The following is a 13,692-nucleotide window of genomic DNA, read 5'->3' as shown; positions in this document are numbered from 1 at the left end:
CCGTTTGTCCCTTCAAGAATATACAATTTGTAGTAACAATTTGGGATTTATGCGGGTTCTGTAGACCATGATTTAGACTTGTAGAATGCTTTAAAACCGCGATAAAACTTGCAATGTTACTTGGGCTGAGCTGTGTCGACTTTTCACCAAACAAAGGGCATTCGCTAACTAAAATACATATCATGTGTCAAACCAGATAACAAAAAATATTAAAAATACATTAGTGCTCTTCCGGTTTATGTCAACAAATTGAAATTAAAGTGTGACAGATACATATCCATTAACTGAGCATTTGTAGTACAAGGTTTTTGACTTAGCTAACGTCTACTGTATTCAAGCAGCATAAGGCCAATTTCTTGACCTCCGCTCAAGCCTTTTTTACTAGTTCGTTCTAGGCTCAAGCCTTAATCCTGGTTTAACTAAATGGGTACATTGGTCCTTAGCGATATTCGCATTTATATGTCATTAACACTCCGAACACGAGGCCTTCGGTAGAATGTGTAAAGGAAAACTTGCAATGTTTGAATGGATGAATTTTACACTCGATCATTTTCAAATGTTACAAAAAATGAACAGTTAACTATTGGTTCCGTAAAGCAAATTCAATTGAATTTTCCAAATAAACGAACTAGCTATTAAAAAAGTTTTAACATGTTTGGAAATGCTGTTTTAAAATAATATTGCGCATTTAAGGGTTAAGATGTTTCATCTGCTCGTCGAGTAATGATGCTTCTTTTTGAGCAGTTGCAAGTATTTTTGCTTTTAACATTTTGAGCAACTTTTCGTTTTCTTTCAGGTGCTGTCCCTATCGATAGTATCCTGTTTCTTCCTGTTGATAGCTTCCTTGTAACGATCGTAGGGATTTTTGGCAAATTGCACAAGACTTTTCGTGATTTCGACTTTTGTCACGCCTCCAGCATTCAATATTGCATTATGAACAATGCACTGAGCCACAAGACTTTCTTCTGTCATGGTTGATCACTAGACTGATGCAAAATTTGACTTTTTTGCTCCACAATGCTTAAATGGTTTCAAATCGGGTCCTGATTAGCCTCCCAAAGTTACAACTCAATTGGTTAGAAATAGGCTTTGCACAAGCCATTTGAAGTTTACATGTAAATTAATATGGGAAATCTCAACTTTCTGTTCATTGCCTTCTAGCCTTTTTCCATATTGAGCTACGAAACCATTCGAGCCATTCTTATAGAAAACTTTCTCAGCTACAACTTTGCTGAAAATTGTTTCTATGTAAAACGAGGCAGGAAAAAGCTATTAATTATTTAAGAGATTGATAAACTTATGACATGATCAAGCAACTGCTCTGTAGGCAACACTGTATTTTGCAGTGTGACATAGTAGCCATGATTTTTGTGTCCTATTCAACGCCCCAGAAACACCAATGTTGCCTGCTGAGCAGTTGATTGAGCATGATCATAAGACATCAGCGCATTGAACCATTGATAACTTTCGATCCTTGCATTTAATCTAAAAGTTGTCTTCAGCAAAGTTGTAGCTGGAAATATTTCCTACAAGTACAGTTGAAAGTTTTTGAAGCAGACCGATATGGTGAATTATTAGATAGACATGAACAAAAATCTTGGTTTACCATAATAATTCCCATACAAACTTCAAATGGTTTGTGCCATCACAGTTTCTCACCAAATGGGGTCAAATTTTGAGAGGTTAGTCAGGATCCGATTTGGAATCGTTAAAGTATTGTGGAGCGAAAATTTCAAAATTTGCATCACTCTATTGATCACCAAGCACTCCTTATTTACGAAAAATCCCTGTTCCAGCGTGGCATTTCCATGCGACAATATAAGAATTTTCGTGACGAAACCTATAAGGTTTGGAAAATCTTTGCCAGCAACATTCATAAGCCTCATCTACAATCTGTCCAAACGTTCCTCACTTCAGCGATAATTGTTGAGCTAGGCTCAACTTTTCAAGCCAATTGAATTCAACTGAGTTGATCATTTGACTTGCCTAGTCTAAACCCAGCTTAACTGATTTAATTAGATTTGTTAATTCAGTGAAAAGAAAAGGCACCAAAGGTTCATCACTTTGAACACTTTTCAGGAATAGTTCAGCTGCAGCAGCAGATGTTATGAAAAAGCTTAGCAAACCGACATACATCTGTAAATTATTATTTTTCCTGTTTTGCTTTAATATTCTCGGTTTTTCCCGGTTTTCCCTGATATATAAAAATTTCCGACATTTTCCTGGTTTTCCCGGTTAACTTGCCACCCTGCTGTCGAGAGTTGACGTTTTGCCTATCGTTGCTAAGGTTGACTTCTTTGTTTACTCCATTGGGCCTCACATTGGGTTCGGATTCCAAGGAAAAATGCTGTGAGTATTGCCTGCACCTGTCTACACCATGAAACTATGTTTATCTCATCCGATTCGTAGCGAAATTCCCAGCGACTCGTGGTTTTGTCCAGAATTGCCTCACGCCTCAGACTTCTTCCACACCATGGTCGGTCAAGAGGGTCGATACGACAGTAAAGATGGCCAAAATGGATTCCCTCCAGCAGCAGTTGTTCAAATGCCTGTAAGTTCGTCCAATACGACGGTACGGTGCGGAATGCGATCGGCGAACTGAATGGACAAAAATCCTCTGAACGACGACAATATTGTGCCAGCTGCGGAGGATTTTTGTTTTGTTTTACAAGGTTGTTATGCAGAACGAACGATGAAGAAACAAAACCACATCATATGGGGTGTGTGTAATGGGTTTTGTATTTCAACCGGGTTGGAATCCCAGTCTTGCCAAGGGTCTTCTCGCCTTATCGTTTTCTCCTACGTTTTTCCTTAGGTATCCTTGCCAGTCATTGGTTTCAATTGGTATGGACTTCAATGGGAAATCCACAGGACTTTATAGCGATGTCCATACAAGTCCCAGTATTTATTGGGGGATGTCGATACGTATTAACCCCTAATATTCCATCAGGTCTGGACGATTGCCTTAGCGAAGCAGTATAGGATTTATAGGAACAGATCAACGCAATCAAAAATGCAATTGCATTCTATTTCGTGAGTACACCTCATCACCAACGATCCAATCTGCACTCTTCTGTTGCACTAGTTCGTCTCAAAAGGATCCGGTGCGATGGGTGGCCTACCAATCAATCAATTATGTGGCCTTGCTCAATCTCGAAAGTGCATAACGACACTAAGTAATTTGCTGTTCGGCAAGATCCCATGGGTTTGCAGATGAACAACAACAACCACAGAGTACAGTTGAACTGCAGATGCGAAGTTTATCTGGATCGTGCAGCATTTCCGAGGTATGACAGATATGAAGTGGGTAGCCATTAGATGGTTTTCACTGGTGGTACATTGGCCATTGGCTTTGATTGGTGGTGCCTTGTGGAAGGTATCACATCTGCAAAGGATCGTGAACTTGATAGGTTTGAACGTGTGTAATTGGGTGATGGTATGAGACATCACAATCTGCGATACGATAACTTGGGTGATGTATTCGAGGTTGCGTAGTTCTGAGTCGATCAGAACTGTTTCGAGGATGTTGTTTCTAGGGTGGGAGTGAACTTTCGTCCGTTCGAGTTCTGGGTTTGATTTTGTCGAGGAGCGTTTTACCATAGAGCTAAGACTAGTAGGTCCCGAAGAAAAGTGCTCAAGTTTTTGGCTCAGCTCTGGTATTCTCTTCGATCCCAAGCTAATCGATTCACCCCTCGAAACATAGGAAAATCCACTAACCCCTCATTTTATCTGTCAAACTTTCATAGCGAATCAAAACAAACATTGTCTAGTACTAGAATTTCGACTGGAATGGGGTACGTTAATCGTTTGCTTGGGACCAATAGGCTAGACAAGTAGTGAGCCAATTTTAAATCGTTAGCTTCGTATTGATTGTTGGTTTTACTGGCAGCTGTTGAAAATTTCGTCCTCCGTCCGTTTCTTGTGGACGGGTCGCATATGTTGTATTGCTTCCAGTTCCTCTTCCACTGTCCAATCCGCTCTCATTCTAATGAGAGTGAAGCTTAATATTTGCCATGAACCATGGTCATGAATTAGATAAACTGAAAATGTACACACAATCACAAAAGTCTAACTTCAGGGTTGCCAAACTCATGGGATAATGACACCTTGATTGATACACTTCGATCCTACTTCGGAATGATCGGCACAACGCTTGGCACAGCTTTCGGAGCTGCCAAAACTCTTGGTACAGATTAAGGTGTGCAGAGTTGAATACCTCTTGGGTTTCGAGAGTCCATCAGTCTTCAGATGTGTTGACCACTTCTTTCTTCACTGAATCTCGAATATAGTGATGCCTAATATCGATATGCTTTGTCCTGGGATTATAACAACCAGCTTTAGCAACGGCAATTGTGCTTTGATTGTCACAAAGCATCTTGTTCGAAGCAATCTCTTGGAATTGTGACATCAATCCTTTCTTGAACTGCTGCAGATAGGGCCATATACTCTGCTTCACACGTAGTAAAGGGATCATAGGCTGCCACTTACAGCACCAGGAAATCGCTGCACCCTGTAGCTTGAATATGTAACCACTTGTTGATCTTCTGTCGTCCTGATGAGCTGCCCAGTCCGCGTCACTGTATCCAATAACTTCTTGAAGACCAGTTTCATATTTGAAGTTCCACGGAGGTAACGGAACAAATGCTTGACAGAACTCCAATGCTACAATTTGAATTGTAACGGCTAAGCTGGTTCACAGTGAAAACGGTCGGGTACATTGAGCCAAGCAGTGTTGGGAAAATATCAAAAAATCAAATCTCACCAACGCCCAAGATCACGCTTGATTTTCGTAGACAAAAATCAACAAGCAAACAACTGCGGTTGATTTTGCAAGCTGGTGATATCGCAGCTCGGAATATCAAGCTAACAAAACTCACCAACTGCAAATCTCACCAAACTGTGGTGAGATTGAGCTTAAGGATTTTTGCTTTACACCCGAATGTAACTGAAACTTCCCTTCGCGTCTGCCATCGGTGAAGATTAAAAAGAGATAGCAAACTATGCAAACTATCTAAGAAAACGATGTGTAATGGAATCATTTTTGTGTCGAGTCAACTCTCAGCTTGATTTTTGCACGTTGTGAATAGTCTCGCAATATCAAAGGAGCTTGTAAAATCAATATAAAGCATGATATTGCAAGCGCATGAGGGCGGAAAAATATCAATTGATTTCTGATTTTGCCAACACTGGAGCCAAGTACATTAGGCTGCCGATTGCTCCCTGATACGGAATGTTGGCCATTTGGTTCGTCTCGTCCGGGGTTTTCGGTGACATTATTTTCCTTGTTAAACTTGTTGGTAATCGGTGTCTTCGTTGATTTGCAGTTGAATTTAGTCAGCATCGCTTTAACGAAAGCTTCTAACGCAACGGTATCCTCACTCCGGCTAATGTGTATGCCCAAGCAGCTCTTAGCTTCGCCCAAGTCCTTCATTCGGAAGTTCTCGTTCAAGAACCCCTTGACTTGCTCCAATCATTTTCGTTTGAAAATATTATCACGTCATCAAAAAATATAATCCGCCCGCCATCAATGTGATAATACACACAGGGGTCACAGTTCACCTGAGTAAGACCAAACTTCTTCAGCATCGAATCCAACTTGTTGTTCCAGACTCGGCTCGACTGTTTGACAACGCTTTGTTCAAGCGATACACCATCGCGCGGTTCTGACGATTTTCGAACATCGAGAGCCGCTCCATGTAGATTTCGTCCTCCAGATTAGCAAATCGTATCTTGCTGCCAATGCGAAAAGGTAACGCAGCGAACTGTGACGAACGACGGGAGGACTACGTTTCTTAAAAATCGATCAACTTTTCAATTCACGACTTCCAATTGTCCCTTCGTCACCCGACTCTTGACAATCTTTCTGGTCTGTATCGTCATCCAATCCTACCAAAATGCATGCTTCCGCTTTTTCTTCCTATTTGCGTCGTTTTGGAACGTGAACCATTGCTGGTGTTCCGAAGATTCTAACGTGCGACAGATGCGGTTTCTTTCCGCTCCAGAGCTCTTCAGGTGCGACATCATGTCCTCGCGTTGGTGAACGATTCAGGAGGTACACCGCCATTGACACAGCTTTTGCCCGAAAATGTTTCTCAAGGTTCTCTTCAAAAAGCATACACCTCGCACGTTCCACTATAGACCGATTCGCCCTCTCAGCCAATCCATTTTATTCCGGCGCGTAACTATTCGCGGTTTGATGCCTTATTCCAAACATCACAAGGTATTCCGACAACTTCTGGTTTGTATATTCCAACCCGTTGTCGGTTCGGATGATTTTGACCTTCTGTCCAGTTTGTCGCTCTGTCATCACATGGAATTTTCTGAATGTATCCAGAACTTCGCCTTCAGACTTTGATCACAGAAAATAGACAAACGACTTGACTTGTCATTAACAAATGCAATATAATATCTGCTTCCTCCAAACGAATTGACTTCTATCGGACCACAGATGTCTGAGTGTACGACCTCCAACACTTCAGATGCACGGGAACTCTTCTTGCTAAATGGTTGCCAACTGTGTTGTCCCATCGCACATACGCTGCAATCGCTGTCAATGTTTTCACTCAGTTCCACGCCATCAACCAGCCCATCCGCCAGCTTCTTTAATCCCGCCAAATTCAGATGGTCCATTCGTCGATACCAGACATCCAGGGATGGTGATGAGCATGCCAGTGCTTTGTCGCGTATGTTGTGCGGATCCAGCCTAAACTAATCAACCTGTTGCCACTACATCGCCCCTCGCATTCAGCACTCTACCACCTTCGTTTGCAAGACCCATGGTGTATCCGTTCTTCACAATACTGGGATATATCGTACCTCGTTGACCTGAAATGTGGCCTCAGAACGGTTTTTTTCCGATAGCTTCAATGCCCATTTCGCCCTTGTTGTCCGCAACAACATTACCACTCGATGGTTTCAGATCCTTCAACAGCGCCTTGTTGTGAGTCATGTGGGCTGTTGGTGCGGAGTTGAAAATCCAATCGGTGCTGCTGTTCGACGCAATCAACGACAACACAGTGCAAAAAACTCGGCGGGGACGAAAGTAATCTGTTCTACATTTCTTTTAACGAATTCCAATAAAATTTGCTTAATTTTCTCGAATTTGTTTTGGATAAATTCGATTCGTTATGAATTAACACGCGCGCCTATCGATATTAGCCGATTTCATCCACTATTCATCGATAATCTTGAATCTGTTAGAATTGTCGAGCATTATGCTGATATTATTTTTAGTGTGTAGCGTGATGTGAACTGTCGCTTCCTGAGCACTTGCTTTTGGGATTGTTTCAAATGGCCCCGCCACCAAAAGGAGAAGAAGAAGAAGATTGTTTCAAACCCTGAAAGCGACGAAAATATCTAGATAGAGGTGGAATTAGGGCGTAGCAGCCTTTTTAAACAATGACTTATCTCGTTGATTTCTCGGAATTCAAGGCCCGCCTACACAAACCAATATGTCCATCTGGTAGGAGAAGTCTTCCTCTACTCGATGGTGATGTTGATTTGCCAGGGAGAGCCATGGCTTCCGAGAAATCATCGAGAGAAGTCATTGTTTACAAAAGCTGTTACGCCCTAATTCCAGCTCTATCTAGATATCTGCACGGAGGGTTGATGACTTAATTGACTACCAGCATTGATAACAAAAGGTGAACAAACCATAGATGCCGTGTCGATTCTTATGTTCACCGGACGCCAGGGTTGTCCAAATCGTAATCCGTGATGTCGAAGCAACTATACCCAAGGCAAAGATGAATGCAGTTCCTCTTTTTTAAATATTTCTAGAAGACTTCCTTTACATGATGGTTATGTTGGTTTGTGTGGGCGTGCCTCCTAGTAATTATCGAGAGAAGTCATTGTTTACAAAAGCTGTTACGCACTACTTTCAGCTCTATCTACAGATTTGTTTTAGAACAAAGATTTTCGAGCTCGACCAACAATACAGAAGGGTGGATCAATCCAATTGTAATGACCTTATCTCGCATACCGAAGCTCCTCTAACCAATTGAACACCACTATCGAATAGCAGAGAATTTCCCCTACCTGATGGTGGCAAGCTTCGGTTCACGAGGAAAGAGCATTAAAAGTTTGATTACAAAAGCTTATTCGGTTGAGATTTCGCGATGTTCTTTTCTTATAAACAAACGGGTGTAACCGTTACTTGTCATGATAATTATAAAGATGTGATTCGATAACAGAGATGTGAACGATACAAACAGCTCGTTTATATCAGATATAATCGATAAAATGGATTTGTCGGACTATGAATCGATTCATCGAACTTTAGAGTTAGTTTTGGAAACATTTGAATAAATCTGGGTTGGTTGTTACCGGTGTTCCGGATTGCCGTGTAAATCAAATGGGAATCACTTCACCGTGAGTGACAAGTTGTCACATCACCGTGAAGTGACATCGGTAATAAGGGCCAACTTGATTCACGTATTCCGACATCGACGAACAGCTTGCAAGGTCAGTCTTCACCAATTGCCGCAGAAGTCCTACTCGCTTAGTAAGCCCGGAATCTTCAAACGCTTTCTCCAGTTTATCCCAGACTTTCTTCGCTGTTGTCGCTTCCTCCACATAAACATAATTTGTTGGATCCAGCAACAGCATTACCACTTAGCTCTTGCTTTTCAGTTTTTCGTGGCGTTGACTTCCTCGAAAGTTCCGTCCGCTTTCCTCTCGGGTTTGACGGCCTCCCAAAGATCTTCAAGCTCGAGGTAAGTATAGATGGTGAACTTCCATGTCGCTCAATTGTCCCGTTTGATTCCGGACAGACTTGAAAACCCGTGAGCTTCCGAATTATGACTTCTACTTGAATTGCTGGTGGTCATTTCGATTCTTCAGAGCTTCCATTTTCAGCGATGAATGGGCATATTGCCATCTGAATCTCAATTCTAGATGCTCAAAAAATCTCACACTAGCAAATCTATCTTCTGAAAATCTTCTTTCGTTTCTCGCATCTAATTGCATCGCGCATCATCTTTTTGCAGGAAATCTTCAAAATCTTCATCAATCTTCTTTCTATCTAATCAGCGTGCGCGCAGCTAGCCACAGCAAAACACAACCTTTCCTGCATCGTAGATAGAGTCGCCCCTCTCGCATATTGTAATAATTTATTGAGAATACGAGTGGTTCGATTGACGTTCAATAACAGAATGGAGAAATTTACTTCGTCATGGCTTACTATTCTAATAGAGAACATCATCGTTATTGTTGGAAATTGTTCATTTCCCCGGGGGCATCGGAACATGTTCGGAAGACCCAATATGACCGTGGACTTTTAATAAGGCCATTACCGGCAAATTTTTGATAAAACCATGTCGCACGACGGGTTTTGGTTCTTGTCGAGAATTGGTCACTTCCCCGGGGGCATCGAAATATGCCCGGGAGGGACTCAATAAAGCTATTACAGATCAAGTTTTGTAAACTCATTAATTTTGATATGTCATACGACGTTTCTTGGTTCTTGTTGAGAATTCGTCACTTCCCCGGGGGAACTGGAACATTTACGGGGGCACGGAAACATGCCCGAGAGGGCTAGTATGACCGTGGACTGTCAATAAGCCCTTTACCGGCCAAGTTTTTTTTTAGAACCATGAAGTTTGATACGTCGTACGACGGGTTTTGGTTCTTGTCTAGAATTGGCTACTTCCCCGGGGGCACCGAATCATGCCCGGGAGGGCTAGTATGACCGTTGACCGTTGGTAAATAAGACCATTACCGGTCAAGTTTTGTAAAATCATGAAGTTTGATATGTCACACGACTTTTCTTGGTTCTTGTTGAAAATTGGCTACTTCACCAGGGGGGACATGCCCAGAAGGGGTGACCGTGGACTAATAAGGCCATTACCGGTCAATTTTTGTAAAATCATTAAGTTTGATATGTCACACAGCGTGACACAACGTTTCTTGGTTCTTGTCAAGAATTTGTCATTTCCCCGGGGGCACCGGAACATGCCCTGGAGGGCTAATGTGATCGTGGACTGTCAATAACCGGTCAAGTTTTGTAAAATCGTGAAGTTTGATATGTCGCACGATGGATTTTGGTTCTTGTTGAGATTTGGCCATTTCCCGGGTGCACCGGAACTTTTCCGGGATGCCCAATGTGATCATGGACAATCGGTTTAGACGCTCATGGTCCAATTACATAATTTGAGTGAGAAAATATTATGTTCACCGTGTGTTTAATCATTACAGAACAGTAAAGTCGAATGCCGTCCTAGAGTGACCCCAACAGAAACCGGAATAACGCCGGAACCATGTGTTGATCCAAAATTTTACTGACGGATTTAAAAACTCTCGACAAAATGCAATTTGTTGTGCAGAAAGAAATTGAGAAATGATGTTTTTAGAGCTAATTCAATTTTGAAATTTATGCAAATTTAGACGTTAGGCACGTAAGGGATCGTTCATTAATTATGTCACACTTTTAGGAAGGAGGGAGAGGGGGTTTGGAAACTGTGACGAGCCTTAAAAAAAACAATTAAGGTCCATATAAAAATGTGACAAAGGGGGGGGGTTGAACATGGGCCAAATTTGCGTGACATAATTAATGGACCTTCCCTAAAGGTTAAGAAACATTTCCCTGGATATGAATGAACTTCTCTGAGATTCCCTGATATTCCAGGTAGTCGACACTCTGGTTATCATGGGATACGTTCAATTTTCGATTGGTTTACCAGAATCTAAATATCTTCTCAACTCCACGCCAAGCAGAGATTTCAAAATTGAATGTCCGTGGATGCCCCTAAGGAGAAGTCTTGTAACCACTTTTGTGAAATCTGCATACGTACATACGTTACTGAGGGAACTCAATAACAGCACTACGTAAATGCTCCAATTGTGTTTCACAGACAGGCCTATTCTGCGCGGCGTGTGAGGTGAGGTGACACGCTGTCACTTGATGACCATGACTCCGTGACTCTCAAATGGAGTCACCTCACCCGATGTGTAAATTGTCACTTCACCATCACTACACTGTCACCTCACCTCTCACGCCGCGCAGAATAGGCATGAGACTTTTGCACGAGTTCTCCTTCGAGTCTAATTTTGAATTATTTTACAAGGATTTCCAGTGTTGCATCCGAAAATTATGTACGATTCGAGAGTCTCTTAAGTACGATAATGAATTGATAGTAAGGAAACTGGTGCATCCATGCAAGGATGTCTCAACGATGGACTACATATTTCTTTCAAAGTCGGAATACCGAGCGATCTGAAGAGCTTGGCAATGATACCATCGATCTGGCCAAAAGAACGGCTAGAGTTTCTGAATGAGGAAAACAGCATATGGGAGCCATCACTGTCACATTAATTGTGGCTTAATTGTAAATGTTGCTTCATTGCTTTTGAAGAAGAATAGTTAACTGAGCAAATTTGCAATATTGTATTTTGAATAGAACAGATGGGGCACATTAATGCGCCTGTTCACGGCTATTTTACACCTAAATAAATATGAAAAATATCATCAAGACTTGAATTGCTGATCCTGGATTTAGAAACAATTGCAAGATCCCAGAAGAAAAAAAACAATATCGACAAAACAAATTTTTCAGAATATAAAAAAAAAAATTTAAAAAAATTCCAAATTTTGAAAAATATTTAAGATTTTGGACTTAATTCTAAGAAGACTCAAAGATTCCACTTTTCATATCCTGGAACTTCTAAAACTTTACATCTCTAAATTAAATACATTTTAAAGAACACAGTGGACGGGTTTCTGTCTGGAGGGGGAAAATACCCTCAAGCGAATAAATTCCCGTTAATTTAATCAAAAATCACGCTTTCCAATTCACACTGAACGAGTTAGGGAGAGTTGACTGTATATGGATGTTTGACCACGCATGGGATGGGTGGGTCCAAAAACTGTCCAAGTGGTCTACGGAAAGCCCCTTAACGGTCCCCAAAAGGGTCCCATTTGATGGTTGATGTATATTAGGTGAGGCCTCCCAATTAGTCAACAAAAGCACGGAATATCGTGCCGAAGACGGCGGACTCCAGTTCCGATCCGGGTAATGCATGAAAACGATAGAAAAAGAAGTGTACACTAAGTGAATAATTCTTCGATGCGCGAGGTAAGTCCAGCCATGCCCGTGGCCAAGAACGCGATTATCCGGTTCAAAGGGAATCAAACCATCTATGCAGAAGAAGCCCTGAGAGAACTGCATCCCGCCCCCAAGGGACTGCACTGACTGTGACTTGCCGCAAGCCGGAGGATTTGGACACTTCAAACTGGTTCTGCATAGGACGGGACTAGTTTATGTTGACCCCCATCAAGCGAACCGTCTTTGATTGGAACTAAAATGCAACAATAGCACGGATGCTCCCTGTGGATTCATTTGGACTAACTTGGTGAGATCGTATCTGATTTTAGCTATTTAAACTAAATTTACATGATTCTCTTAAATTTAACAAATTCTTAATGGAGTTTTCTCCACGCATCCCATTTTTGTGTCTTTGAAATCATCATTGAACGCCAAATGGATTGTCTGCACATGTTTCAGCATGTGATGGAACATTACTGTTAAATCATATATGTTAAAACATTATATTATATACATGGACAGCCTAAGAGAATCAAAGGACTTGTTGACTGGACGAGGGTTCGTGGATTTGCCAGTCTCTTGTCACGTGATTACAGATGGCCATCTGGTCGTTTTGTCTTCCAAAGGTCTTCAATGAAGCTGATTCACACTGCTGCAACAAACCATCAGGCAGAACTTTACAACCGGTAAAGTATCTGCAGAAATTGGTAATCCTTGCACTGATGGTGCGTTCCATTCACATCACATCACATCAATTCTTCGATGCGCGAGGTACTCACCACTATTTATATATATGTCCGAACATTTTTTAATAATTAAGTACACACATAGAACATGTACCCACTAAATTGAATTCACTTTTTCACAGATTAACTAGATAGAGGCTGTAACGAATCGACCATGTTCACACATACTTAGAAGCAACACAATGGAGAACAACTTAGAACAATCAAATACGAAACTAATCACCCATATTCTCGTTTGCCGACTTATCGTATTTTTCATACAGAAAATATTTATAATAATTGTGAAGATCAGAAATGCAAAATCATTTTAAATGTAACATCATAACCAATAATGGCATTCTACTACTACTATATACTTGATGCTGTAGGTAATTCACTGCTTACTTTTATCAATCTAACTTAAATTTGAGGTTCGTAAGTAATTTGCAAATGAATACTTCTCAAGTGTAAACGCTTATAGAAGTGTTGTAAAATGACCCTATAAATTACCGCAATTATGTGTGATGTTGTCAACACGTTGCGAACTGTCCATAAACCACGTTAACAGTTTGTAACTTTAGATGTGATTGTATGCTTAACTTATGAATGTATGTCTACGCAGGGGGAGAAGGATGGTCTAGTATCTTTCAAAAAACCGTCTTCGCAGTTTATGGATCGCCCTAGCGACATCGACCTAATTAGCGAATTCTATCAGCGACAAGCTAGTCAACCAATTGTGTCGCAAAAAATCTCAACAATTTATCATACCCTGTCCTTTATTATGAATGTAGATACCTCAATACTTGATGAACCGCGAAAAATCTTGAACGTTAACGAATCTTAAAAGCAGCTGTTTCGCGCCTCCAATAAAACCAAAAACAACCTTTTAAAATCAAGCATTTGCTCCGAAGAGCAATATCAAACGA

At 41.2% G+C, this 13,692-nt stretch overlaps 2 protein-coding genes across 2 annotated transcripts in view; both read right to left on the bottom strand.

The window, feature by feature from the left end:
- Nucleotides 1-13,692, bottom strand: part of LOC135699133 (heat shock protein beta-1) — a 560,186-nt gene that overhangs the window by 90,182 nt on the left and 456,312 nt on the right. The window lies entirely within an intron of this gene.
- IntS6 (integrator complex subunit 6) overlaps nt 1-13,692 on the bottom strand; it is a 36,710-nt gene that overhangs the window by 22,246 nt on the left and 772 nt on the right. The window lies entirely within an intron of this gene.

The sequence above is a fragment of the Ochlerotatus camptorhynchus genome, unplaced genomic scaffold, assembly GCF_037179485.1.
Source record: "Ochlerotatus camptorhynchus isolate MF236.1 unplaced genomic scaffold, CSIRO-AGI_Acam_v1.1 ptg000102l, whole genome shotgun sequence".
NCBI classification, from domain to species: domain Eukaryota; kingdom Metazoa; phylum Arthropoda; class Insecta; order Diptera; family Culicidae; genus Ochlerotatus; species Ochlerotatus camptorhynchus.
This window is presented reverse-complemented; position numbering and strand designations above follow the sequence as displayed.